The sequence below is a fragment of the Fukomys damarensis genome, unplaced genomic scaffold (assembly GCF_012274545.1).
Source record: "Fukomys damarensis isolate Sample0158 unplaced genomic scaffold, DMR_v1.0_HiC HiC_scaffold_21, whole genome shotgun sequence".
Taxonomy (NCBI): domain Eukaryota; kingdom Metazoa; phylum Chordata; class Mammalia; order Rodentia; family Bathyergidae; genus Fukomys; species Fukomys damarensis.
Genome location: NW_022900933.1, coordinates 39,404,729 through 39,409,921, shown reverse-complemented (window position 1 = coordinate 39,409,921; position 5,193 = coordinate 39,404,729). Strand labels below are relative to the sequence as shown.

General features: G+C 42.2%; 1 pseudogene; it reads left to right on the top strand.

The window, feature by feature from the left end:
- The first annotated feature begins 3,504 nt into the window (after positions 1-3,504).
- Positions 3,505-4,683, top strand: LOC117287131 (annotated as a pseudogene).
- The last annotated feature ends 510 nt before the right edge of the window (positions 4,684-5,193 follow it).

Below are 5,193 nucleotides of genomic sequence, written 5' to 3'. Positions count from 1 at the left end.
TAGGGTTGGGGTCTCAAACCTGTAAATGAATAGTTCTCAAACAAGGGCAGCATTGCTCTCCAAGGGACATTGGGCAATGTCTGAGACATTTTTGATTGTCACAGGTGGGTGGGTGGGGTGGTACTGGCATCTAGTGGGTAGAAGCTGGATGCTACATAAACCCCTCCAATGCAGGGCATCCCCACACCAGAGGATTCTCCAGCCCCAGCAGTCAGTAGGATGGTCTACATTCCAGTGAGATGGGTATGATACAACTCTCCTTGCTCTCTCCTGTGGTCACTGAGCATCACAGACAGCAGTGACCTGAAAGGCAGTTTTGTGTCTATAAACTTTGCTTCAGAGGAAATTCTCCATCCAGAGAGAGCTCTACCGTCAATGAAATGCCCTTCATGCCCACATGCTGTTGCCTTCTTCCTGACCTTTCTGTGGGGGAAAGAGAGGCCTCCATGTGTCTGGGAAATAGAGTTGTTGTGCCCTGCCAGTGGAGGTCTCCTCTGGGTCACTGCATCCTGAAGAGATGTCCTTGTTCCTGCACCAGCAGCCAAATATATAACCCACACAGGTACCATGGTCACCACATTCAAGTGGAAACTTCCATGGTTACTGTTACCACCAGTTATCTCCAGAACTCTTTTCATCATCTTGGCAACCACCATTTTCTGTTCTGTCTCTGTAACTGTGCGTACTCAATAGACTTTATACAAGTAGGAAGAGTTGTGTGACCTCATATAAGTGTTGTGAAGACGATAACAGTATTCATCCTTTTGTGACTGGCTTGTTTCACTCTGTACTGTCTGTAAGGTTCATCCATGTTGTAGCACATGTCAGATTTCCTTTTTTTTTTTTAAGATGAATGATATTTACTCTATGTACCTACCACAGTTTGTTCCTTCATTTGTCTCTCCATGGACATTCGGTTGGCTTCTGTCTCTTGGCTGTTGTGAATAATGTTGCTGTGAACAAGGATGTGAAAATATCTCTCTGAGACCCTGCTTTCAATTCCTCTGCAGACCCAGAAGTGAAATTGCTGGACCATATTGTAATTCTACTTTTAATTTTTTGAGGAGCCACCCTGCTCTTTCCATAGCAGCAGCATCACTTGACAATCCCACTGACAATGCACAAAGGTTGTAAGTTCTTCACATCCTCACCAACGCTTACTTTCTTTTGTTTTGATAGTAGCCGTCTTGCTAGCTGTAAGAGGTTACCTCATAGTTTTATTTATATTTCTGTAATGATTTGTAATGCTGAACATCTTTTCATATACTTGTTGTCCATTAGTATATCCTCTTGGAGAAATGTGTGTTCATATGCTTCCTTGGGTGGGGGGCAGTCTTGCTAAATTGCCCATGCTGGCTTCAAACCCTCTATTCTTCTGCCTCAGTCTCCTGAGTAATCAAGATTATAGGCATGTGTCACTGTGCCTGGCATCTTTTGCCTATTTTTAAAAATTGAGTTATTTTGGATTTTTTGTGAAGGTATAAGAATTCTTCATATTTTCTGGATATTAACTCCTTATCAGTTGCAGTCATACTTTGTTACTCAAATTATTTAAAACTTGTCAGATTTGGCATTCGATGCATTTTGATGTGACAGTTTTTGTCCTGGTACTTATTTGTTTGCTGAAAGCTAGAACTTGTTGGTGTGGATTACCTTGTGATCCACTACCCTTTACAGCCAAAACAAGTTGGTACTTACTACACCTCCCAGAATCAATAAGTGGTGGGTACCAAGGTACCATCTATCTTAGTTACTTTCCTCAGTGCTGAGACAAAATACCCAACATCTAAAGTTAAAGGAGGAAAGATTTCTTTGGCTCACAGCGTGTCGACATTTCAGTCCATAGTCAGCTGGCTCCAAGGCAGGGTGGCATGGCAGAGGGGCATTGCAGAGGGTAAATAGCCCATGGCAAAGCAAGGCAGGCAGAAAGCAGCCTGCAGCAAGCTACAAGTGACAAGCAGCGACCCTCTTTCTATCCCTTACATTTTAACCAGTCTACCCACCCTTAGGCCAGGTAGTGCTCACACCCAGGGTGAGACACCCTTAATCCACCCAGAACTATTCCAAGCCAGTCAGTGGACTGATTTAGTAACCACACACCCCTGAATCCAGCATCACACTGTGACTACATGAGGCTTGGGTGGTGGTGTCTGGGTCCAAGCCATAATACCAAGTATGATTTACAAATATTTTATCCCATTCTATGGTGGCCTTTACATTTTGTTATTTTGGCCTTTGAGGCACGGAGGTTTTATTTTTTGATGTATGTTTCATCTGATTTTACTTTTGTTGCCCATGCTTTGTGTCATATCTAAGAAGTCATTGCCAAGTCCAATGTCATGAAGCCTTTCCTTCATGATTTCTTTTAAGAATAGTTTTTAAGCTCTTAATATTTTAGATCTCTAGTTCATTTTGAGTTAATTTTTGTATATGGTGTAAGATAAGGTCCAAACTCACTCTTTTGCATATAGAAATCTAATTTTCCCAACACTGTTGAAGAAACTGTTCTTTCCCTGTTATGTGGTCTTAGCATTCTTGTCAAAAATCATTTGACTGTATATGCCAGGGTTATTTCTATGCTGTCCATTCTATTCTATTGTTCCATATATGTGTCTTTGTGCCAATGTCACACTACTTTGATTTTTGCAGTTTCATAAAATGTTTTGAAATCAGGAAGTGTGAGGCCTCCAACTTTATTCTTCTTTTTCAAAATTGTTGTGGTTACTGGGCAGTCCTTCAGAGTCCATCAGAAACTTAAGATGGACTGATCTTCCACGGATCAGTGGAAAATGCCATTGCGATTTTGATAAAGTTTCAATTAAATCTTTAAATCATTTTGAGTATTAATGATATCTTAACACAATTAACCCTCCCAATATACGAATTCAGGATGTCTTTCCACTCATTATGCTCTTAAATATTTTTAGTAGCATTTTTGTAGTTTCCAGTGTACAAGTCTTTTGCCTCCTTGGTTGAATTTATTCCTAAGTATTTTATTCTTTTTGATGCTATTACAAATGGAATTGTTTCCTTGATGTCCATTTTGGATTGTTCATTGTTAGTGGTGTAAGGAATGACGTGTTTTTGTATGTTGATATTTGCTAGCTTTAACTTTGTTGAACTTGGTTTGTTCTAACACCTTGTGTTATGGTGTAGATCTCAAATGTGCCCCAGAAGTCTCATGTTGGGAGGTGGGGCTTTCAGAAGGCAACTGGATCAGGGGGATGCTGAGTGGACTGCTAAAAAGTGGGCAGTGAGAAGTGGAAGAGAAATGCACACACTAGCAAAAGGCACAGTTTAACAATGTGAGCATGGAGTAAATGCAGAGATTGGTCATTCCTGGCTCCAGAGGAAGATTTAGATGAGCTCATGCTCAGACCATGGAAGCCATCATGGTACTAAAGGCTGGCAGAAAAGCATTTTCAGGAGATGTCATCAAGGTAATAGACTCTGTGAAGTCAAAGGAGTTGCAAGTCACAAAGAAGATTGAATATTCAAGCTTGAATGGGGCCTGTGGCAAAGGACCTGAGTGGACTGACATGACCTCTGCTGGATCCGGTTTTCCTCTCTCTCCACCAGGCTCATCTCCCCCAAGTGCTACCCATTCAGGCACTGATGAAGTGCTTCCTGCTCAGCACTGTGTGTATAGACTAATCAAGAGGAGAGCATCACGTGCCCTGAAGCATGTGTCTGATAACATGAGGACTCATGAGAGTCCTGCCTTAAAGGCTCAGAGTATGTAGTGGAGCCAAACCCCAAACTAGCCACAAAGAAGGACCCAGCTCTACTTGAACTGAGGGCAAGAAGTGGAGAGGGGAAACTGGGAGAATGTTTCCAGCCTGGTGGTTGATGACATGGAGTTGAACTAGGTGGCTTACATATTCAAGTGTGTCAACAGAATACTTCAAATAAGGGCAAAATTAACTTCATTATAGTAGATAACTGTAAGAAACTTGGTCTGAGGCTCGCGATTTAGCTCAGTGGTGCCGCACCCGTCTTGCAAGTGCAAGGTCCTGAGTTCAATGCGCAGTACCAAAAAAAAAAGAAAGAAACTTGGTCTGGTATTAGATGATGTGGCAGGTATTGTGGAGATAATCAATAGTAGAAACATCAAAATTCAAGTAAAGTGCCAACTATTTCCTTTAACAAAATGTTGGCTGCTAGTTTACCTAAACAAGAATTCCTTGGATTGGAAGTAGTCAGTGCCAACTTTTCTGAGATGAACTTCCTCATTGCTATAGAAGACAGTGTTTTCAATGATTTCTAACTCCCTGAGCAGTTCAAGACCCTATGGAACAGGCAGAAGTTGGTTACCACAGTGTCAGAAATTGCCAGAGAAGCAAAGTGCTGGTGAGTTCTTTGCCTTCTTCCTTCACACCATGGGATAAATCTGTATTAAGATGGCTCTTCTCTAGATTTCCTCTGCCTTTCTGCTGTTTAACTGTATCTCTTCTGTGAGAAGCCCAGTCACCTACCTTCACTGAAATATACCTCAGGCTGAGAGTTGGGGTGGGGTTGCAGGTCAGTTAATTTGCAGGAACCTGTCTCTTCTCCATATCAGTGCAGCTACACCATAAGCCCACCCCCAAGGATTGCATACCTGAACTGGTTGGTGCATTCTAGCTTTCAGCACTTGGGGGTCACTCTACCAACAGAAAGTCCTGTGAGAAGAGTAAAACTGTCCCAGAAATTAACATCAGAATGTGCACACCTACTTTTTTCTAACAATGAACATGAAGGTAGTAGAAATGGGTGTGATTCCAGGTGGTTCTAACAAACTAATTTTTCACTGTTAACAAGTGAGGCAAAGGTCATACTGGACCAAAGGTTGAAGCTTGACCATCTGGCCTTCCAAGCAGACTTGTTTCCTACAAGCACTGCTTCATTCTGCATTCTGTCTGGGTTTGATCAACTGTGAGGTAGTTGGAACTAGCTATAGTAGCAGTGCCCTTCATCCAGGGCAGTCCAAGGAGTCTTGGACCATTTCTTTCTGTGCAATCCCTGCCCACCATCCTCCTATGCAAATGACTAAACAAAGAACAAAAGAGAAAACATACTATCCCAAGGAATTCAGCGCTCTTCCTCCTCCTGCTAGGTGCCTGTCACCTTTCTTTACTGCCTTGCTTTGCCTGTCACGTTTAACAGTTTAGGGCTTCTGTGTAGGCACCTGAATTGAGGACTAAATGTATCATG